The 25223-nt window shown below is 39.8% G+C and overlaps 1 protein-coding gene across 1 annotated transcript in view; it reads left to right on the top strand.

Annotated features, from left to right (window-relative positions):
• The window catches only part of LOC131686732 (muscle-specific protein 20-like), a 140332-nt gene that overhangs the window by 3430 nt on the left and 111679 nt on the right, over positions 1–25223 (top strand). The window lies entirely within an intron of this gene.

The raw sequence follows: 25223 nt of genomic DNA, 5'->3' as shown, positions 1-25223 counted from the left end.
GTAATTCTTGTCTATAATTACTTCTAGGAGGATTAACCGTCAAAATTATTCTATCAGCAGATGAACAGTTTTACGTTTTGAAATTCTTCAATTTTACTTAACATCGAAATTTGGCAGTTTCGAATGAATGTGATCGTGACCATTAAAAATTTATCGAGCATTAATTTTACTTTTCTTTATTAGTCAACCTCACAACTTGCAGTACTAGTACGTAGCACACAAAATTTTAGTACGCCATTCATTTCATCCTGCTAAGAGGCTATTCATATAGTTGATAATACAACAAAAATCCAATGCTCATAAAACCGATCCTGACCTGCTAGAGACAAAATTACATCAGCTTTCAACTAGTTTCTGAAATGTTATTCTTGTTGTTAACCATATTGAATTGTTGTCTAAACTCTACACAATCTAAAAAAGTACATTTTCAGCAAATGTTGAAATGTATGTAAGTTTTCGGTAAACAAGCTTATGTTTTATATGCAATCAACCTATTCAAATTTAGATTCCCATTCGAAAAATTGTCTCTAATCCCTATTTTGAAGCATCTTTCCAAAAATGAGCTCATAATAATTCAGACAGTTATTTTATTTTACATTGAAGTAATTTGACTAATTAGCTGCTGGAGTAGCAACAACACCGCAAGAATTCGTTTGATGTTGACCTAGTCTGTTGGATTAGAACAAATCTGCCAGACCTTAGTGCAGCTGGTGATAAGCACCACTAAGAGTGAAATGATTTGGTAAAATTGCAGTAAAATAACTTTTTACACCATTTTGAGCGACTTAGTGGAATGTAACATTTCAATTGTAGTACATAGCGAAATATTACTTTCCTTAACCCTCCGGAAGCCGCGCATATGGCTTACCGAACGAGCAGCCGCTGGTCCCCTAAGACGATTTCGCTAGATTTTCAGAGCAGCGTGCACTCAGTGCACTAGCGCGACTTCCGGAAGGTTAATTTGTTGTAAATTTTATTTGTTTTTCATTTTCATTGCTTTGTGAAAGAAATTAGCAATATTTGGCGAACTCTTCGCCACCTTGAAACGAAGGGTTAGTAGGGGAAAGAAATCTGAACCAGAGTAATAGTTTATTCAGACTTTTTAAATATTTTGTAAAGAATCAATTAATTCCAAAAAATGAACCTATGCTTCTTCCCACCAAACCCGGAGAAGTTGATGTAAAACCCGGAGACCCGGAGATCGCTCCCGAAAACCGGAGTCTCCGGGTCAAACCCGGAGGGGTGGCAACCCTAGATAGGCGGAAGGTAGATTTACTTCGTTGGAACAAACCGTTACTCGCCAAGATTTGATGTATACATTCAATGAAACGAAATAAATATTGAACAAATTCGGAGTATGGCTGCTTTACATTCACATTATTGTCACGATTGTATTGGCCACGGTGCCGGATAATTTGCACAGTAATATTACGCGATTTTCACCACTGATGATTACAGCGTCAGCGATAATGTTCTGGAAATAAGATCGAATAAATTGAACGTGTTGTGCGACTGGAGCGTGAGATGTCCTAAAACGGCTATTTCAAGAATACAATTAGTAAAGGCAGGCAATATGCTATACATTTAATTTTAAGATGTCCAAATTGCTAAATAAGGTAGAAAGAAGCCCATCTTCTCCTCGATCCGGTAGACACCATCTTCTCCTCGATTCGGTATCTTATTGGAACAAAGTTCAATTGGGCTACAGTAATGGCATATTTGAAATCTGAGCGAATCCGTATTCAGTTACGGCTCTTGATGACTAATTTCAATAAACAATCTAGACGAAGTATTTAAACTGTATGAGTAACGTGAAATATACCAAGTCTATTTTTATACACCGTATGTTAGTTTTTAAGGATACATTCATTCAAAGCTAATAAATATTTTTAAGATATTTCAACTATTAACAAATAAGTTTGCAATTATAAAAGCAATAAAAAGTCTAATTCATAATTCTATAAGTGGTTATAAACAATCATGTGGCTGTTGTCATCATATAGCATGAAGGTTAGTAGTGTTTTGAGTAAGACTCCTACTGTTGACTACTCGTGAGTCCTAGCTCAATGACTTTCGAGACTGCTAGAGGGAATTGGACGCACGTGTCAAATAATAGTTCCTTTGCTAAAATTTGTACCCAACCCAAATATTCGTATCCAAGGTGAACGTCACTCAGGATTTGATAATGTTGTAAGCGTTATTAACATTGAAAAGTATGGGACACTAGCGGAACCTCATGCAGCACTATCAACACAGTGTTTTGCCGGCAAGAAGTCCTTCGTTCCATGGCACCGATCTTGCACAGGTGAGGCTTGCCTAGTTTCGTTGGGCTACAAAATACGTCATCTTCACAACAACCATCAACTAAACCACAAAACAAATGAAATTTAAATATTAATAACTAAGTATAGCTCATATTAGTCTATTTTCTCTTGATTGGCAATAAGTTTAATGAGAGCCATGAAGCAGGGGCTGACTGCCTGATGAATCTGTTATAGAGTTGCTTAAAGTTAGAAAACAAAAGTTCCTTGGTTGAAAGTAGCAACAGCAAAACATTTGGTATACACAGTTGTTTCTCTCACTGGACAATTCACTGCAATTCCAATGATGTCTACGGACACCACTACTACAGAATAATTAGTATTATAATAACCAATTTACAAAAACAACTTCATATTTCTCTTCAAATCCGTTGAGGCGAAAACCGATGTTATAGTATCTGGAAGATGCTCTGAGGTGTTTCGACCGTGTGACGCCATAAAGCGAATCTTTTTAAATACATCCATTACTTTGCTAGAAACGAAAATCACAGGGAGTTTCTTGGCAGAATAAATATTTGCCGATTACGTCGAATAATTTTATAAAAAACAGCGAAATGTTCTGTTTATGAATTCCTGCGTAACCAGGGGTTGCAAGGGTAACAAAACAGTTGTTAGAGAAAAATAACAAAATATATATAAGTGATGCTAGTCTCACACATTTTGCAACCAAATATCAAATTTGACAGTACCAGTTACCTGAGTCACTGAGGGGTAGTCAGATTTGTGATGCAGTTTCGGAATGCAAGTGTCTAGTCGTGTCGTTGGTTATATTAAAAAATATTTTTTTTCGTCAACGTTAACTGTCCCTGGTAGCACTGCTCCATTGGAATCCAATCAGACTAACTGCAATACCTTCAGTTCTAGAGCTGATCCTTGTAACTGTTAGTACTCAAATGAAAGGCAATAGTCACATTTACTAGCCTTACTTGTTTTTGTGAGCAAATCTTGCCTCAATAAGAAGTTATAGCTGTTTAAAAACGTTGTTGTTCACAAACAACATGGGCATGAATGGGTTAAAGGTGCCAATTTTGTTTTGTTTTACATTATAAATTACTTAAAACTAGGGGATTACATATTGATTTTTTTTTTAAATGGAACTAATAAGATTTTAAAGCTATCTTATATATCTGCCCAAGGGGGTAAAATGATTTTCGTAAGATTAGGGGGGTCATTTAGTTTTTATGGCAATATCGTTTCATAATTTTATCAGTGAGATTATTGGAGCAAATAATGTTTAACTAAGGGGGACAATTTTTACGACTATCTTAAAAGTAGTAATAACTAGAGGGCGTGATTGAATTGATTGAAGATTCGGGGACATTAATTAGAGTTATTTTTATGTGGTAGTAGAGTAGGGCATTTTCAACGAGATTATATAATATAATTGTTAAAACTAGAAGCGACAGGAAGAGCTAAATGCATCGGGAAGAAGTTTGGAAGTGGGGTAGGGGTGTTACTTCTGGGTACAAGAGTCAGGGGATGGAGGGTGGACAATAGCGCATTGCAAAAAAAATTTTTTTTTGGATTCTCAAAGGCCCCCCTCTCATATTGTGACAAATGTCAAAGTAAGGTCAGATGCTAAATTTCACATCATTTGGACAATTTTAGTTTGAAATTTTTTGAAATTGGTACTATGGGGAAATATGGAGGAAAAATACATTAAATGCTATAACTTTTGAAGTAGCAATCAGAAAATTACAATTCATACCTCTTTTGAAAGGAAATAATCTTAGTATTTGAAAGGAGATATTTTTGTTTCTAGTAAAATATGAGAAACTGGAGTGCTGGGTCATTTTGGACCCAAAATCCCATATTTTTAATGATTTTTCTGCTCCGTGATGCAAATCGTACATATTTTATAGTTTTTCTAATGTAAAAAAATCTCAGAAATCGAACGGAACCCTTTTGACCTTAGTCCGAATACGAGAAGTTAGGGTTATAGGGCTTTTTGTCATTCATATTAAATTTTATTATTTTCTCATGCATATATCTTCAATCAATTTTCATAAAATGTAACTTATTGAACGTGTAAAATTTTGAGGAATAAAACAAAAATAAAAACGTTAGAGATAAAATTCAGAAACATCAAACTTTTTGATATTTACTTTACAAATCTCATTTTTTTCATTACTTGTCCTAATACCTCAACTTCCCCTATTTTTCCGGAAATGAAACTTTTCTCATGTGATCCCTAAGCATATAATACACTAAAAGTAGTAAATTAAATAAGAATTTTGTTGTTAAATGGAGTTAATATGTGCGATTTTATGATAAAAATGTGAAATCGACAATATTTGTCAGATAATTTGATGTTTCTGAATTTTACCGGTAACGAATCTATTTTTGTTATAATCCTGAAGATTTTCCACGTTCAACAAGGTATAGTTTATTAAAATTGAGTGAAGAATAATAGAGATATATTCACGAGAAAATGATGAAGTTTAATATGAATGACAAAAGGCCATTTAACCCCAACTTCTCGTATACGGACAAAGGTCAAAAAGGCTCCGATCGATTTTTGAGATTTTTTACATCAGAAAAACCACAAAATATGTATGATTTGCATAACGGAGCAGAAAAATCATTAAAAATAAGGGATTTTGGGGCCAAAATGACCCAGTATCCCACTTTCCCGTATTTTCCTAGAAACAAAAATATCTTCATTCAAAATCAGATTATTTCCTTTCAAAAGAGGTATAAATTGTAATTTTCTGATTGCTACTTTAAAAGTTATAGCATTTAATGTATTTTTCCTCCATATATTCCCATAGTACCAATTTCAAAACATTTCAAGCGAAGTGGGCGGGGGTCTAAAATTGTCCAAATGATGTGAAATTTGGCATCTGAGCTTGCTTTGACATTTGTCACAATATGAGAGGGGGGGTTTTCGAGAATTCAGAAAAAAAAAATTTTTTGCGATACCCTATTACACAGGTTACTAGTTGTTAAAAATGTTGAAGTCTTAAAATCATTGGATTTAAAAAATTTTAATGCAATAGATTACAATACACCTATTTCATTGACCAGGTACTCTTTTGGATTTCATGGAGAAGAAGAGTTAAAGGGCGAAAACGAAATTATTGCGACACATTCAACAGGGCATAACTTTTTTACTATTGGGTAAAAATCAACCAAATTTTGCACACTTTCTCATTGATGTGTATCGTTTACATGCTGTCAAACTCGAAGTCGTGTTTTTCGATTCAACGAAAATGGAGGTGAACCAACGCAAGTCGAGAGAACAAATTCTTTCCAAACACCTGGAATTTTCTGACCTGTCGCACCGGCAGAGCTGGAAGAAAACCGGAGAACAAAAAGACGGAGCGAAAGGTGAAGTGGATGATAAAGCAAATCCCAACGTCTCAAGCCGTGAAAAGATCGGCATGTCGCAGAGCTACGTCCAGAATGCAAAGAAGAGAGCTGGACTACATACATACAAGGTACAGAACTTCCCAAACCGCGATGAGCGGCAACAATCGACGGCTGAAACTCGGGCACGGAAGCTCTACGAGAAGATGCTGACAAAATATGGCTGCTGTGTGATGGACGACGAAACGTATATAAAAGCCGATTTTAAGCAAATTCCGAGGTTGGAGTTTTTCACCGGCAAGAGCAAGTTCTATGTGGACGACAAATTTAAGAAGAAGAAACTGTCGAAGTTCGCCTCCAAATATCTCATTTGGCAGGCGGACTGAGGAGTGAGCCTTTCGTGGCAAAGGGCACAGTAAATGGCGAGACCTACAAATCTGAGTGCCTCGAGAAGCGCGTTTTGCCGTTCGTGCAGCAGCACGACGAAGCTCCGCTATTATGGCCAGATTTGGCATCATGCCACTATTCTAAAAGTGTCCTGGAGTGGTATGAGGCCAATTCTGTCCATTTTGTTCCAAAGGACATGAATCCGCCAAATTGTCCGGAGCTGCGCCCGGTGGAGCAGTACTGGGCAATGATGAAGCGGGAACTTCGGAAGAGCAAGAAGACAGTCAAAGACGAGATGGACATGTTAAGAAAATGGAAAAAAACTGAGAAACTGGTACCGGATGACACTGTAAAGACTTTGATGGAGGGCATCAAGCGAAAATGCGTTCAATTTTACACTCAAGGCTCCATCGATTAACTTTTCTTTTGATTTTTGAAGTAAATATATGTATAAAACTACCCTAAAATTTTGGCTTGATTTTAAACATTATAAGAAAATTGGCATGACATTTTCGGTGTCGCAATAATTTCGTGTTCGCCCTTTAGTTCGACAAAGCGGTACCAGCGAAGATCACCCGATAAGAGTTTGATTGGGCATATGTTTTTGAACCATCCCCCGCAACTACTACTGGGTGCAAACGCGTGCACTCAAGTATTTTCACTGGCTGAAGTAAGCGGTCTCTAAAACGGCCAACCCCATACTTCAGCAGATCCTCGCGCGTCAAACTCTCATCGGTGACGACGCCTTCAGATTGTACCATTACAGCTGGAATATACACGTGATAATCCCGCGTAAAGTGCTCACAGCAAGCAATATCGTTTGCCTGCTTTGAGTTGGCTAGCAACACTCTTATCTTGTCCGAGCGGACCTTTGAAATTTCGGTCACAGCCGAGAACCGTTCTGTCAGGTCTTTAGAAATCTGAAGAAGATTCAGTGATTTAGTCTTGGGTCGAAAGAAGACCACAAATGGACCAGTTGAGAGTTCTGGATAGCATTTGGGCCGGGGGGGAGCCTTAGAAGTTGAACCCGATTCAACTTCCATTTGACCATCCGGAGAGGGAACCATAGAAAACGTCAACGCACGGGGTCAGCGCCCTCGCAGACCGAAGAAAGCAATAAATGTGTTACAAAAGACAAAAAGCCACTTAGCTTTAAACTAATGTCCAACGATGAACCGATCCAGCTTATACAGCTGGCTATTGTTTAATCCTCACATGCGAACAAAAGACTGAGGACCGAACCGAACTGGCAAGATAACCTTGAACGCGGATTAGCACTATTATTTGTCGCCACACACAGCACTACGGACTAGAAAAAACAACTTCTGTCTCGTTGGAGAGCTCGAAATCGAATGAATATGTCCAGTGGTATTATTATTCTGTTCGACACTGTATATCTGCTATAATTCAGTTTTATCAAATTTTTAAGCCCAAATCAGAAATACAGCAACACAGTTATTGTCAGAGTTCGAGACCTTTTAGTAAATTTCAGAAACGTTCGTATTTGGGGTATTAAGGCATATGCTGTTTTCGATTTTTTCAGATACAGCTGACGTTAAAGATACGTATTCGAACTTTTTTTTAACTTTTTTGCACGGAAAATAATAAATAAAATTTATTTCATGAAATTGTATTATCACGACCCCACCTTCCATAGAACTACCATGATCCGTATCCTTTTCTTGGGATAACTGTCAAAGTCACCGGGCCCCGTGGTGGTGGAGGAACGCTATGTGGGAAGCTGAGCTGCAAGCAACCGGGCGGGTCATAGGTGGTGGATAATGCTTAGTCGCGATAGCAACTAGTTGTGATTCGCGACCCGAACCTGCAGCGGGAACTGACTGCGGGTGTGGTAGGACGAGGTAGTGGGCTCTACACGCTCTAGGCCTAAATACCACATGCCCTAAAGCAGCCCTGACAAGGCAAGCCAGCGCCGCCTTTAAATAAGCGCTTAGCCCAAATCTCTCTCCTCGCGTGATCCTTCAGCGTTACTGTAAGGTTGGCGCCGGCCATAAAAATAGCATGCTCAGGAAGGTCAACAAGAAATTTCGGATGGACAAAATTGGCACAGACGTACGCAACGGAAACGGACAAAAAGACTGGAAACTTGGGACATGGAACTGCAGGTCGCTTAACTTTATCGGGAGCACTCGCATACTTGCCGATATAGTGAAAGACACCGCAAGTTCGACATTGTGGCGCTGCAGGAGGTGTGTTGGAAGGGGTCTACGGTGCGGGTCTTTCGCGGGAACCACACCATCTGCCAGAGCGGCGGCAATACACGCGAGCTGGGAACAGCTTTTATGGTGGTGGGGGAGATGCAAAAGCGTGTGATTGGATGGTGGCCGGCCAGCGACAGAATGTGCAGGTTGAGGATCAAGGGTCGGTTCTTCAACATCAGCATAATTAACGTGCATAGTCCCCACCGCGGAAGCAGCGATGACGACAAGGACGAATTCTACGCGCAGCTGGAGTCAAGATCGTCATCGGCGACCTTAATGCTCAGATTGGCCAGCAGGTGGAATACAGACCGGTAATTGGAAGGTTCAGCGCCCACCAGCAGACGAACGAGAACGGCCTAATACTAATCGATTTCGCCACCTCCAAGAACATGGCCAAAAGGAGCACCTTCTTCCAGAACCGCCTCCTGCACCGATACACCTGGAGATCACCGCAACAAACAGAGACGCAAATCGATCATGTTCTGATTGATGGACGACACTTCTCGGACATTATCGACGTAAGGACCTATCGGGGCGCTAGCATCGACTCGGACCACTACCTGGTGATGGTTAAACTGCGTCCAAAACTATCCGTGGTGAACAGTGTACGATACCGGCGCCCGCCGCAGTATAACCTGGACCGACTGAGGAAAAGTGGCGACAACGTACGCGCAGCATCTTGAAGCAGCGCTGCCACCGGATGATCGATGCTCATCGATGCTCCCCTTCAGGACTGCTGGACCAGGACTAAAGCAGCCACAAGCAGCACTGCGGAGAGCGTCCTGGGATACGCACAGAGGAGTCGACGGAACGATTGGTTCGATTGCGAGAGCCAAGAAATATTGGACGAGAAGAATGCAGCACGCGCAGCGATGTTGTTTCAAGCCACTCGTCAGAACGTGGAGTTATATCGACGGTAGCGAAAACAGCAGACTCGTCTTTTTCAGGACAAAAGAGATGAAGCTGCTGTATCGCACTCAAGAAACGCGGGCGTTCCTCATGAAGCTGAATCACTCTCTCAACGGTTTTGTGCCGCGGGCCGAAATGTGTGGGGATAAGGAAGGTGACATCTTGACGGACGAACGTGAGGTGGTCGAAAGGTGGAGGCAGTACTACAATGAACATCTGAATGGTGCGCAGGCGGACAGTCGGGCGTTCGAGGAGCACGATTATGTCAGTGTCGCAGCCGACGGGTTAACGAGGCTATTCAACAGCTCAACAACAACAAGGCAGCTGGTAAGGATGGTCTAGGAGCGGAACTCTTCAAGGTTCTGGGACAGAGAACAGCTACCGGAGGAGTGTAAGGAGGTCCGGACAGTTCGTGTGCTTCGCTGACGACGTGGACATAATCGGTAGAAACAAGGAGACGGTAGCAGATCTGTATACCCGACTGAAGCGCGAAGCAGCACGAGTAGGACTAAAGATAAATGTGTCTAAGACGAAGTACATGCTGGCTGGCGGAGCCGATCGCGATAGGGAACGCTTGGGCAGTAGTATTACGATCGACGGCGACGATTTCGAGGTGGTTGACGAGTTCATCTATCTAGGCTCTAGTCATTGGTGGCTGCGGGTAAAAACACCAGCCGGGAGATCAGAAGGCGTATTATCTCTGGAAGTCGTGCTTACTATGGGCTCCACAAAACTTTGAGATCCAGGAAGCTTCGAAACCGCACGAAATGCGCCATGTACAACACACTGATTAGACCGGTGGTTCTCTACGGGCACCAAACGTGGACAATGCTCGAGGAGGATCTGAAAGCACTCGAAGTCTTCGAACGAAGGGTGCTGAGAACGATCTTCGGTGGTGTGCAGGAGGATGGCGTGTGGAGGAGAAGGATGAACCACGAACTTGCGCGACTCTATGGTGAGCCAAGTATCCGGAAAGCAGTAATAAGGATGCCGGACAACAACCCCACCAAGTTGGTTTTCACCTCCAACCCGGCAGGTACAAGACGGAGAGGAGCGCAGCGTTCCCGGTGGCTGGACCAAGTGGAGCAGAACCTGGCGAGTATTGGGCACCTGAGAGGTTGGAGACAAGCAGCAACTGACCGAGTGACGTGGCGGAATATTGTGGAACAGATTAAATCAAGTTAATATGATGTATAATCAGGAAATGTAATATAACTGTCAAAGATGCTAACCCACGTGGTTAAATTCACTGTCAAGGAATAGTGTAAAACGAGGAGGTGTTTGCATTTCTTTTAGAAAATCAATTAAAAATCATTCTGAAGCTTAAAAGGTTGAATGTATATATTGTTATAAAAAAATGAGCCCAACCGGTTTATGAAATAGAAGGAGAATTTTATTCTTCATTCAATGACTAAATTGTAAAAACGGTCGATCAGGAGTCGATTGAATATTGAAGATAATGCTGAATCAAATCAACTCTCGAGATTGTCTCCTTGTCCCTCATTTCACCCTCAATAATTATTTGGATCCATATAAGCCCTCATACCCATAAACACCGTTTTGTTATTTTAAGTTATACCGACACCACATAAAAAAACCCACCTGACAACGCCGGGGAGGCGTAGCCCTCGGACATGCATGAAGGATTCCCAGAACACTTAAATCGCTTAAATTCATAATTTTTCTGCTTCGGGCTGCGCTGCGCGAGAAACATAAATGTGTGCTTTTCAATTGAATGTACATACATATTTCTGCTTTATGACCGCGGGCGGCAGCAGCAAAAACAACGAGGCAGAAAAAAACAGACCCGAAAGCAAATCGTGTGATAAACGAGAATTGCATCTCGCCACACTACTGCTGCTGCTGCTGCTGGGTGGATGCACGCAATGTGCACTCATTCAAAACAATTGAATTCACTGTGTGCATTTCATTCGAACGGTGTGGTGATAGTCCCATTTTCCGTTTTCTGACTTGGGCACGGTGCTTTGAATTGGTACAGCGCCTTATACTATGGATGGTCGTAGCTCCCTGGGGCCAGCTAATTACAGGTGATATGCATCGGATAAATCAAGGTGGTAAAATAAATACAAATACCTAAATGAATGCTGAAGAGTCCGTTCATTTTCCGGTTGCTGCGTGCAGCACCTTTCTGCTGAAACCCTTTGCTGTATCCAGAAAGTGACTGTCTGATTATCACTAGCCGCTCACAGGACACGAAAAACAGCCTAAATCTCCTTTTACTTGATCGATCTATCCTTGTCGCCGGCCGTAATCTTTTTCTGGTGGCTTTCAGATCAGTTTCAGGAAAAATTTTCACCACACTGTCGTCCAGTATTCAGATGACACGGACAGCCTACTGTGCGCAGCTGATGTTTTGAATTATCCAACATACCGGGTGAATCGGGGTAAGTGGAAACAATAATTTTACCAATGAGCATCATTATGCCACATAGCAAAAAATATTTTTAGGATTTCGTTATTTATTTATTAAATCTATCTGTAGAGTGATTGAGCCTGAGCAATATTTTAGTTTCAGCTGATTGGGAATGAATTAGTTCTGGAATTTGAGTTCCAGCTTTGTCTCATTAGAATCCGATACTGGCTTAGTGACAGAGTTAAGCTAGTGTCCGATTGACGCTAGCTTCAAACGCTAATCGGGATTGGGAATGACTGTCGTCTAGCAATCTCAATTTTAGTTTAAACATATCTGATTATGGGTGAAATTAACCATCTTAAATCTTGAATCAATAAGATTAAAAGAGTTGAAATCAAACTGAAAAAAATTGTTTGGGTCATCTTTAACCGTTGGATCGCCATAAATAATTTTATTATTTGTTTCAACCTAGACCATTTGTTCTTCGTGTTATTGGTCGCTCGACGTGTATCCGTATATGCTTACTATTTCTTTAGATAGTATGGTATCGTCTTCAGAGAGAGAGAGAGAGAATCATTTTTTGATATACTCGGAGGTCGAATTAATAACCTTTTTGTTTTGCTGTAATTTCCCAGGGGGGAACCTTTGTCCGCCTTGCTTCGTTCTCCTTGGAAATTAACTGTGGAGGAGAGCTTAACTCGTTTGACTGATCCTCCACAGTGAGAATGGACGAAGCTTTGGATCTTTGACAATTAGCTGGTAACGCGAGTATCTCCTTCGCCATGAGCGCTCCACTTCTTGTAACCGGACCACGGGCCGACACTTTCGATGGGTTTAATTGGCCGTCTCAAACGCGCACTTCTCACTTGGTTACCGTGGTAGAAAAATGTCTCAAAAAAAGGATTGTTAATTCTGGGCGACTTTCTACTACCGTGGTCCGTCACTCACTAAAAAACTCGATGGCCGTCTTCTGCACTCGACCAAAACAACCACAAACTGCCTCGTCACATTGCTGTCATCGAGGAGTAGCATAACCAGCGTATTTTCGCAAGATGAGAGCGGTAACCTAACTAAACCTTATGCTAACTATACACAAATTGCAAACAAAAATTTCTACACCTATCTGCACAAACAAACGCAAAAATTTACATTTAAATGTGAACGGTACATAACAGCGGTTGCCAAAACAAATACACTCTACGGATGGAATAGTTAAAATTTGGTATATTTCCACCCAGTGCGAAACTGTTAACCTGACGGGTTACAATATTTGTTTACATAAAATTTGTTTGACAAAAATGGCTATTTTCACCTTTCTCATACCAACTCTAACTGAGGCCTGGCGATCTGAGTTTCGTATACCAGTCGACACAGTTCGTTAAGTTCGGAAATTGTCTGTGTATGTGTATTTTCTTGTATGTGACTACTTCTGGGAAGCGCTGTACTCGTTCGCTGTACGCATTTCGATGGAGCCAGTATTCTGCACACAGAAAACATTTCGGCAGCTACGCTGCTTGGGGCTTACCACTCTAATCGTTTGGACAAAGCTTCTACTCCAACGCATTCGTTCTTGTGGCACGATGTCAGATGTTATCTTGGCTATTCCCTCTTTCGCTGGGAAACCGGTACGACACCGAGGTCAGTCCGACGATTCCGGTGGAGTAAGGCGTCCGGTTCGATGGCGCCCTGACGACCCACCCGAGCCGGCACCACGTCGCGTACTACTCAACTAGTCCCCGGCCGTAGATATAGTCTACTCCGACGGTAAGTTCCCCGGCGAAGGATCATTTCTCGAACACAATTTGCTGTATCCGCGTCACTACTTTGTTGACAGGGCACATCTCTTCGATGGTGTTGTCAGCTGTCCGGTGTCATTCTCTCGCTGCATGCATTTCGAGGTACTAGCATTTCCTCGAATCTAGGGCATTCGAAGTGAGTGTGTGTGTGTATTTTATATCGAGGGAGAATTTTCAAAAGAGACCACTGCCTTCTTGGCACATGATAATGTTGGATTCATATTGTTCTTTCTTCTGTACGCTTACCGACTAAACCTTAACCTCTTGTATCTCCATGTTCTCTCCATCGTTGTGTATTACCGCTTCTTTGCTTGGGCACCTTGGTCAACGAATTTCCAGCTTTGTTGCGGTCTATTCGGATAGTCCCTGGCGGCGAATCTACCCTACTTTGACGGAGAGGTCTCCAACTGTGGACTGCCTTCATACGCCAATTATCCTCCGATTGCTCTTTCTTGTTTTTTCTCTCAGCCGCTGCTGTTGTGGCACACTGTTTGACCCCTGTAACTTCTGCCCGTCGCTAATGCCGGAACCTGTCGAGACGTGAACCGATCCGGAGATGCCGACCAACATGATTTATATCCATTCGCTGCCACCTTCTCAAGGTTTTTACACCGACATCATATTTACTCGTTTTTTCTCCTACTAGTTGGTGTTACTAATTCGCTGTTCGTTTCGTCGTTGTCATTGAAGATCCGACAGTAATAGTACTGTTCTGCTGACGGCATTCAATGCGCTCGTTGCTGTTGTTGAAAATGAAACTTATAAATAGTATAAACAAGACAATTGATGTTTCTATCTATTATGTATTAAACTCTCAAATATTACGAAGATCGGTTGACTATGTTGCGAGTTTTTACTAAAAATTAACGACGCTGAATCCCTCTGGATAAAGGCTCGACACGTCTATCGTTTGTTTACCATTTATCTGTCAGTGTCATTCCAATCGAGCACGAGACCTGTCAGTGGCCCTCGTTCCAGAAAGATTCGAAACGATTTTCTTCGGATTGAGTGTTTTTGACAAGTCTCGTGTTCGATTGGAATGACACTTACAGATAAATAAGAAGAATAAGACAAAAGTCGCACTCACACGTGGCATAGGTTTGTATTGATGATGAAATTTCTATGACGCGTCATAATCGTGCATGGAAAATTTTCCATAGAACAAAAGCATCAATTATTTACTTTTATTCATATCTTAGGCTTCATTTGGTCTATAAAAATCGGTGAGATACATTCTAAAGGAAATGAATCAGGGAATCTAGAAAAAATAGTTATTTTTGGTTACAGTGTTGCCAAATATGGTATATTTCCAGTTCAAAATTTAATCTGCATTTTTCTCATAATTGGGTCATTAAATGAGAAAAAAATCTTTTTTAATTACGCGCATCGATAAAGCTGATTTTTGTGACTACAACAATGTTTTTTCCAACTCAGGAAATGTGAAAATAAAATTTAAATTTAAAAGAAATATGTTGACAATCTTGATTTGACACTATCAGAAGCATTTGACATATCGAATTTCACGACAAATGATGCCCTGTCAGAAAAAATGAATGCATGATTTCCCGGTTTTCGCGCAGGGTTATTTTTATTTGACACAAACACCATCCAATGCATATAGTTTTTTTTTTTCATTTTGGGTGTTGTCTTGATAGGCCAGATGTAAACAACCGCAATTTTCCTATGTATGGTTGTCTATGTTTACGTAAGATTTATTTTAAAAAACAAAAAATCGTTTTTACGCATCACAACGATTTTTTTTTAAATAATATTATGTATATTGGACCTAAAATCTATCGAATGGAACGGAAAACTATATATAGCTTAATGACCCAATTTGTGTATTTTTGTTTTGAAAATGATTATGCCATTGTATTTCCAGGTCTAGGGGCAGATCACTCTAAGAATGTAAAACAAATTTGCATTAAATTAAAAAAAATGCATTTAATTTCCATTTTTGCATCAACCCTCACAGAAAAGTTTGTTTAACAAACGTCCTACGCTGATCCACTTTGTTCGACGTTTTGCTGAATGTAGGGTAAGTTTTTTGTACACGCCACCGAAAAACTACCTAAAATTGAGTACTTTTGACTCAATTTCGTGGTATCGTGCAGGAAGGTAAAATTAGGTAAACCGTGTTGAAGGTAGTTTCCATTTAACTACGGCAAAAATCAGAACTCAACCATGAGTTTAATTTACTTAAATTTAAGTTGAATTTACCTAATTTTGAGTATACCCCAAACAACTCAAAAGTACCTTACTGCACGGAAGACCTCGACTGAGTCGAATTTCTCGTTTAATTTTTGACAACACTAATAAGTGCGAAGCACAACTCAAAAGTACCTAAATTTAGTTTAAAAGAACTTATTCTGTGGGCTGTTTTATTTTTGCGTGTAGAGTTTTGACGTCTTACACGCAACGCAAAATACATTATCAATTTCTATTTTGATGGAAAGAAATGCATAAAATTTCGCTGTTTTTTTAAAAAATGCATCACAAGTGATCTGCACCTAGTTCCAGGTAGTTTAACACATAAAAACATTTTATTCATCAAGATAACTTGAGCCTATGGATGTATCCCGCCTTATGCAGGAAGGAAACGCTTTATGGAAATAGGGTTGAAGAACCATATTGCCATAAAGGTAACTTCTATGTTGCAAAGTCACTTAACCACGTCATCCCAGTGTTCAACAAAAATGTCATGACAAATCCACGTAAAATGCCTCGTGCGTGTATACTTGCGAATAGTGCTATTGAATATCATTATATGCTGAGATCGAACTCGCGATATTTGTGCTGTCACTGTCAAAATGATTGTAGATAACATAAACAATAAATACGTCTGTTATTCGGCATATTTGCCGCATAAAGAACTACAATGTATTATACTGTGGTGGAAATGGGTTTCCATTCATAATCGGCAGTGAAATAAACGGCCACCATATAATTCAAGGCAGCTCAGATATCAATTTAAGAGATACTGAATTTATGGAATACTTAAGCAATAAAATTCTGCATATACTAAAGGTAGGAAATCACCCACCGTTTGCACGATCTGGCAGGGACGAGGTGTTAGATGTAACTCTCTACTCTGACAGTACTGCACATGAGCTAACAAACTGTCTCGTCTAAACGATTTCGAACCATCGTTATGTGATCCTAAATTCTTCGTCTTCGATCATTTGAACGTCTCCCTAGATATCGCTACATATAATAATCGATCTAGAACCTCTTCCAAGTGACTGGGTTGTGGTCGTGTATATAACAAACTCACTCATAGCTGTAGCATGCAAGAGATTTAGTCAATTCGATTTATGCGTGCTTCTAAAGGAACCTACCTTGGCGAAATGCCGAAATTACTAGACTCAAAAAGTCATGTAGAAGAGGTTGGAATCACAGAGGCAGGAACGGGTCGGAACTATTTAAGTTGGCTCGCCGGCAATTGAGTCTCCGGAGCACGGATCCTTGAATTCCATGATCAAACATCCTTGAGTTTAAAAGGTCCATAATTTTCGAATTCCAAGATCCTAAATCCTTGGCTTCTAGGATCCTTGATCCTTGAGCTCTGAAATCAATAATCCTGAGTTCGAGGATAATGGATTCGTGAGATCCAGGATCAAGAATCTATAAGTTTCAGAGTAAATGACCGTTGGTATTTGAGTTCCAAGATCGCATATATTTTAAATCCAAATTCCCTGATCCTTGAGTACCACGATCAAGAATCCTTTAGTTCCATGATCAAGGATCCTTGAGTTCTACGATCAAGGATGCTTGAGTTCCTAGATGCTTCAACTTTGAATTCCAGGATCTTATATCCGTGAGTTTTAGGTTTCCTGACACTTGAGCACCAAGATCAAAAATCCTTGATCTTTAGAGTTCCAGGATACAATATTCTTAAAGCCTAGATTACTTGATCTTTAAGATCGAGGATCTGAGTTTTGGGATCAAGGGTCTTGGTCCAGGATCCTATATCGTTTTCATGGATTCAAGTATCCATGAATCCGTGATCTTCAGTGTTAAATATGCTTGAGTTCCAGAAACAAGAATCCTTGAGCTGTAGGATCCGTAGTTTTTGAATTCCAGAATCTTATATCCCTGAGCTTCAGGCTTAAGAATATTTGAGTTCCTGTACCAAGACCCCTGGGGTTTATAGATCCTTGATATTTGAATAACAGGATAAAGGGCCCTTGATTTCCAGGATCAAACATCCTTGGGTTCAGGATTCATGAGTTGCAAGATCAAGGATCCTTGTGTTCCAGGATTAAGGATTAATGCTTGATCTTTGAATTCCAAGATCCTATACTTTTGAAATCCCGATTCCTTGACCCTTGCGTTCAAGGACCAACGATAGTTCAGTTCATGGAACCATTGCCTTTGAGTTTCAGGATGAACGATCCTCCAGGATGAACGATCCTCCAGGATGAACGATCCTCCAGGATGAACGATCCTCCAGGATGAACGATCCTCCAGGATGAACGATCCTCCAGGATGAACGATCCTCCAGGATGAACGATCCTCCAGGATGAACGATCCTCCAGGATGAACGATCCTCCAGGATGAACGATCCTCCAGGATGAACGATCCTCCAGGATGAACGATCCTCCAGGATGAACGATCCTCCAGGATGAACGATCCTCCAGGATGAACGATCCTCCAGGATGAACGATCCTCCAGGATGAACGATCCTCCAGGATGAACGATCCTCCAGGATGAACGATCCTCCAGGATGAACGATCCTCCAGGATGAACGATCCTCCAGGATGAACGATCCTCCAGGATGAACGATCCTCCAGGATGAACGATCCTCCAGGATGAACGATCCTCCAGGATGAACGATCCTCCAGGATGAACGATCCTCCAGGATGAACGATCCTCCAGGATGAACGATCCTCCAGGATGAACGATCCTCCAGGATGAACGATCCTCCAGGATGAACGATCCTCCAGGATGAACGATCCTCCAGGATGAACGATCCTCCAGGATGAACGATCCTCCAGGATGAACGATCCTCCAGGATGAACGATCCTCCAGGATGAACGATCCTCCAGGATGAACGATCCTCCAGGATGAACGATCGTCTTTCATATTTTATAAAATTTTACAAATTTTACAAATATTACAGAATTTTACAAATTCGACAGAACTTTTTTTTGATAAAAATACACTGAAAAAAAAACTCAGTTTGGACAAAGAAAAGTTTTTTTTTCTAATTTTTTTTCTTTGAAAGTGCCTAACTTGAGTTTTTGACGGAAGGCGGGGAACATAATTACCTATTTTGGAACAAAATTTCATCCAAATCAAAGATGGTTTTTTGTAAATAGACTTTAAATTTCTAAAATCGATTTTTTTCAGCGTAGGAGTCGATGAAGAATTTTTTCACTATTTTTATTCAAAAATTTGACTAATTTTGTGAAAATCACTCCTACAATTTTTTTTCTAGGATTTGTCATTTTTAGACTACAGCCATTTGAAAAAAATCGTAAAAAAAAGTTTGACCCTTTTCAAAAAAAAGTCTAGATAATTTTAGGACAAACAAAGTATGCAAAGTGGCTTTTTGTGACAAAGTTCTCACGTACAGAAAGTTTCATTAAAATCTGAGAGGGTGCTGCCAACCTTTTGTTCGACGTGGCGCGAAATTCGGCTTTTGGGATAGCGTCTTTCTGGCCGTCAAGTCGGCTTGCCATGATACTGATGAGATGAAGTCGAAACGCAAATTCCTCGACTTCATTTATGAATGATCATTAGTAAAGTTAATCAAATCAACTAATGTATGAATTGTTAAAAGTGAAGTACAAAAACTGTTCAGATGAGAAATTCAGTCCTATACGCAAACGTCGCTGAAAACCATATTTTTGGCCATCGTTTTTGCATCTGAATGCAACATGCATTTCAGCGGGGGAAGTCTACTACCACCCTGTTACACAATGTTGTCTACAACCTTGAAAAAGCGTTTTTGGCAAAAGCAATCAAGTTTATGAGTCTTGCTTGACATTTAAGGTGCTTTTGACAACGTGTCTTTCGAATTCATTTTGGAAGCAACACTAGGTCATGGAGTACCTTTATATATCACGAACAGGATACACGCAATGCTTAGCAAGCGACATCTGTGCCCGTCGTTTAAACAAGTCGGTGTAAGGAAATTGAGTGTCTCCGGATGTCCTCAAGCCAGTGTGCTATCACCACTTCTATGGAACTTTGTCACCGATGGCTTGTTGAGGAAACTTAATGAGGCAATAATTGGTTTCCGGCATATGGTTTCGTGGATGGATTATCATACAATGATCACCGGTATTTGTGTTAACATACTTTTCGATTTGATGCAGCAGCAATGCAATGATCGGAAATGCCGAAAAACTTGAACTTAATTCATTAGATGCCAAACGATCGAATATATTCACAGTCAATCTGACCCAGCAGAAGTTGCACAAGGAATCAGTAGATAATTATGCTTGGGAATAGCGAAACATCCTGGTAATCGCAAAGTGTTTATTGATCAATATCGGCGCCGGCCCGAACGTAAATCGCAGAAGCAAAGGGAAGGAATGCTAGTCCGATACTTGCTTTTGCTAGAGGCCGTATGTACTACTGCGCACTCCATAATCCCGGGAGGATGATATTTGTTAGTGAGCATAGGGGTTCGATAAACTTCGTTCGACTGCCCGAATTCACCATAGAAAAAATATTGAAACGACAAGAAAGTTTAGACAAAATTCTTATCTACGTTTGGACAGTCACAACATAAGCATAAGAGATCGATCGTGGCTGCTACTACTCCGATACTGATCAGAACCAACTGAGATTGCAAAATGTTCATTGGAACAACATGCTTTGGAATAACATGATGGTGGGCCACACCGTACAACCTATATTGATCCCTGCATGATGATCAACACCGACGCCGGCCACGCCCGAATGCATATCTTCTGGGTTAGGAAGGAATGTTAGTGCGGTACATGTCACTGTTAGAGATCGAGGAATACTCTGCATCTTCACATGTATCACGGGAAGCGGAAAGTTGTCGGTAAGTGTGCCAATAGCGTTATCATGTAATAATAGCTCTGGGCAGCCGGCTGCCGACAATTTCGGGAATTTATCATTTGTCGTATTAAAACGATTGGCCAAATAAGCAACGTGAGCTCCGGACAGCCGGCTATGAGGAGCATCGCTTATATATTAATAAATCGGTGCGTTCACTTTTCTATCTCGCGCCGAAGGTTTCAACATTTTCTAAAAAATAAAAAAAAACGTAAGACTCCTCTCCAAAGTAAATCTTACACAATCATTTTAGTGATATTTGTTCGTATATGAAAGTTGCTATTAATGCGTATAATTTTCGACCCTCTCTGTCCCGGTCACAACTTCTGATCGCTCTTGCCCCGTTCTACTCCCACCGTGCACGAATGTTCGGCGATTGAGATTGCAGGTTTGGAGCAGGAAAATAAAACGAAGAGATGCTCCATTAATTACAAAAAAAGCTTCTGCGCACAGCTCCATCATCGTTATTATACACCTGTAATGCTATAGGATGGACAGGGGGCATTCCTGATGGGCATGGGCAGGCGATGGATTGATGGATGGTGGTGCTTACCGATCGGAATTGGACGAAAGACGGCTTTCATTTGCTGTGTGTTTGATTTGAGTAATGATGAAAATTAATGCAATTTATAGGCAAAATTGGTATGCGAATAATCTGTGGATCGGTAATTAGTTAAACGATCCATGTTCGGACACGGGACGGACCGGCTTGCCGGGGCTTGTTCAGGCCATCGTAAAATTATAAGATATGAATACAGAGCACAAAAGGATGCAATTTTCTAATAATAAAGATTATTATCTGTCAAAGCATGACAGTGGATGTGGTTATACTACATGCAATTGTAGATATGTTTATTTACACAGGCACTGTACTGGTGATGCTATTTTTATGAAGATGAAAACAAAGAGTAAATTGAATACGAAGTGATCCATTTCTAGATTCATAATTTATAACAGTTATACAATTTAAAACAGAATTATACGATTAAAACGGGATCTTTACCCATCAGTAGTTTTATCGGTTGTTTTATTTTGTTTACTAATTCGAGTCATGTCATGTTTCCAATTTTTTTTTTTTCTAGCCTACTGCGTCCTATTCCATTACACGCAATCGGTAAAGCACTAAATGTTTAGTTATTACCCAATTTAGACCTGCTGAATTTTTAATCTGACTGACAATTCCCGGCCAATCGCTAAATGTCCCTTTTTGCTTTAACGTGTATGCGCTGTTCAAGTCGGCTGTCATATACTGATGAGACTAACTCAGCGAAAAAAAAAATCAAAATTTTCCAATAATCAATCTCGAATTCCATATTGAAATTTAAGTGCAAAAAATAACAACCAAAACTATTTACAATTCTTTTCTTCACCCTCACGTTTTTCCCAGTGGCAATAATCGCATTTCCGAAGATTGGGTTTCCCTTTCGTTTGGGTTTCTCAGCCTTACCAGCTCGAGCAAGCAGGAATGTTAACAACAAGTCTCCAATAAAAATCTGTTCGTTTTTTTTTACTCCTTTACCCAACGACGCAACCATATTTGTTTGATTGACTGTTATGATTTTCCAGACCACCTACTGAACGGGAAAAAATCCTAACAATACACTTTTACTATTTACAAGGCGTTTATTACCGTTTTTTTTCGTTGCGGCCCACGTTCCGATTCGTGGTGTGCGATTAGGTAATTGCGCTGTGCGCGCGATGCGAGTGCAACAACCAACTTTTCACACTGCATCTGTTAAATATTTGTGCACTTTTGCGGAGAATATCCACTCAACCGGCAATGAAATATACATTTTTTTCTCCGATCCCTTGCTTTGCGTTCCTCCCCATGGAATATACCTACACGCTCCGCACCGATGAGGCAATAGTATAGCAATGATGCGTCAATTTATCGCTTGGCTTGGCTGACAAACGAACGAGGCTTTCTAATTAAGCTGTTTTTGCTTTTAATGTGTGTTCCACCACTGTATCATTACCAACAGCAAACAGTCGGCATGGCAGGGAACTGGTTTCATCTCTGAGTAGTGATAACTGGAAACCGAAAACGTCGTTTGGTTAGTTAGCCACACGCTCCACTCTAATCTAGTAGTCTGATTTTGACTGATATCTTTCTGTCAGATCGGAGCTTCCGATGAGTAAGGACATTTTCAGTAGAACTCAAATTAGATCAATCCAACTGGTTTTTGTCAAAATTTAAATACATCAACCTCAAATTGTCCAGTTAATCCAATATGGCCAGAATAAAACAGGAATGGGTACGAGTAAACCTTTTCGGAGTGATCTTCGCTCTAACCTGATTACGCCTGAATACGGACTGAATCCAGTCGTTAAAGCGTATTTTAATCGACTTCTAGCTACTCTCCGGTAGGTGGTGCTAGTGTACAGGTGGTATTTATTTCTTTTTCAGTCGCAAGAAACTTCGAAATCAGTTTCGAAATAATTCGAACTAGATTTGGGTAAAAACGGAACCGAAAAATAAACTGACTGGGTGGTTGAACTGGAACCGATCGTCATCTGGCAATTTAATCGACTCGAAGCTAATAACCTAATTCATAATCCACGAGTCAGACGGTAAAAAACGACCTGACAATGACACAAAACACTCTAAAGTTAGCAAATCGAATCATTTAATCTTCCCTCGCTCATACCGTTATAGAGAGCTTATTACTCATTACGACCGAAATAGAAATATAGAATTAATCTCACCAACACCAGTGGCGGTGGTCAGCTTCAAAGGCTTTTCATGGAACCGCCTGGTTGCCATCACAACCAAACAGCAGGCGCGCTACGCATACTAAACAAACCGAACCGAAAAAGCGTGATCGCATCTGCTATTTTTAAACATCGACAAAATCAACGTTGTACAATTCTGCTTCCTATATTGAAAGGAAAAAGCATTTCCTTGGTCACTGTCTGCCAGCTATAGATTCAGTTGCCATTTAGATTGATATCGCAAAGGGAAAAGTGTTTATTTTTCGTGTTTAGATATTTTCACGCGTCATCTCACATCACCCACGATTAAATGGTGTTTGTTTTTCATCTCGACTGAGCGACGGCGGTCGTGCGTGTTTTCTGGTTCTTTTCCCCCTTTTGAACAAAAAGTCTAAAAAAGAACTTTCGTTAAAAAAATTTTTTCTCGAGATTCCACCAAATCTCGACGTTTCATGCATTTTAGTCATTTGGCATCGAAAATGCAAATTCGATTTTGAAATTTTCCTTTACTCCCCCCTTTGAACAAAAATCGTTAAAAAAATTTTTTCGAGATGTCATCAAATTTTGACGCTTTATGCATTTTGAAGTCATTTGGCATCAATAATACCAGCTCGATTTTGAAATTTTCCCCCTTTTGAACAAAAAAAAGTCCAAAAAAGGTAACTTTCGTTAAAAAAAAAATTTCAAGTTTGCATCAAATCTCGACGTTTCATGCATTTTAAAGTCATTTAGCTTTAAAAACGCAAATTCGATTTTGAAATTTTCCTTTACATACCTCCCCTTTGAACAAAAATCGTCAAAAAAGTCAATCTTCGTCAAATAATTTTTTTCGAGGTAACATCAAATTTTGACGCTTTATGCATTTTGAAGTCATTTGGCATCAATAATACCAGTTCGATTTTGAAATTTTCCCCCTTTTGAACAAAAAAAGTCCAAAAAAGAACTTTCGTTAAAAATTTTTTTTTTCAAGATTCCATCGAAACTCGACGTTTCATGCATTTTAAAGTCATTTGGCATCAATAATACCAGCTCGATTTTGAAATTTTCTCCCTTTTGAACAAAAAAGTCCAAAAAAGAACTTTCGTTAAAAAATTTTTTCTCGAGATTCCATCGAATCTCGACGTTTCATGCATTTTAAAGTCATTTGGCATCGAAAATGCAAATTCGATTTTGAAATTTTCCTTTGCTCTCCCCCCTTTGAACAAAAATCGTCAAAAAAGTCAATTTTCGTCAAAAAATTTTTTTCGAGATAACATCAAATTTTGACGCTTTATGCATTTTGAAGTCATTTGGCATCAATAATACCAGCTCGATTTTGAAATTTTCCTCCTTTTGAACAAAAAAGTCCAAAAAAGAACTTTCGTTAAAAAATTTTTTTTCTCAAGATTCCATCGAATCTCGACGTTTCATGCATTTTAAAGTCATTTGGCATCAATAATACCAGCTCGATCTTGAAATTTTCCCCCTTTTGAACAAAAAAAGTCCAAAAAAGAACTTTCGTTAAAAAAATTTTTCTCGAGATTCCACCAAATCTCGACGTTTCATGCATTTTAAAGTCATTTGGCATCGAAAATGCAAATTCGATTTTGAAATTTTCCTTTACTCCCCCCTTTGAACAAAAATCGTCAAAAAAAGTAAATTTTCGTCAAAAATTTTTTTTCTAGATAACATCAAATTTTGCCGCTTTATGCATTTTGAAGTCATTTGGCATCAATAATACCAGCTCGATTTTGAAATTTTCCCCCTTTTGAACAAAAAAAGTCCAAAAAAGAACTTTCGTTAAATTTTTTTTTCTCGAGATTCCATCGAATCTCGACGTTTCATGCATTTTAAAGTCATTTGGCATCGAAAATGAAAATTCGATTTTGAAATTTTCCTTTACTCCCCCCTTTGAACAAAAATCGTCAAAAAAAGTCAATTTTCGTCAAAAAATTTTTTTCGAGATAGCATAAAATTTTGAAGCTTTATGCATTTTGGAGTCATTTGGCATCAATAATACCAGCTCGATTTTCAAATTTTCTCCCTTTTGAACAAAAAAGTCCAAAAAAGAACTTTCGTTAAAATTTTTTTCTCGAGATTCCATCGAATCTCGACGTTTCATGCATTTTAAAGTCATTTGGCATCGAAAATACAAATTCGATTTTGAAATTTTCCTTTG

The sequence above is a fragment of the Topomyia yanbarensis genome, chromosome 1, assembly GCF_030247195.1.
Source record: "Topomyia yanbarensis strain Yona2022 chromosome 1, ASM3024719v1, whole genome shotgun sequence".
Lineage (NCBI taxonomy): Eukaryota > Metazoa > Arthropoda > Insecta > Diptera > Culicidae > Topomyia > Topomyia yanbarensis.
The sequence above is the reverse complement of the archived record's forward strand: the minus strand, read 5'-3'. Positions and strand labels throughout refer to the sequence as shown.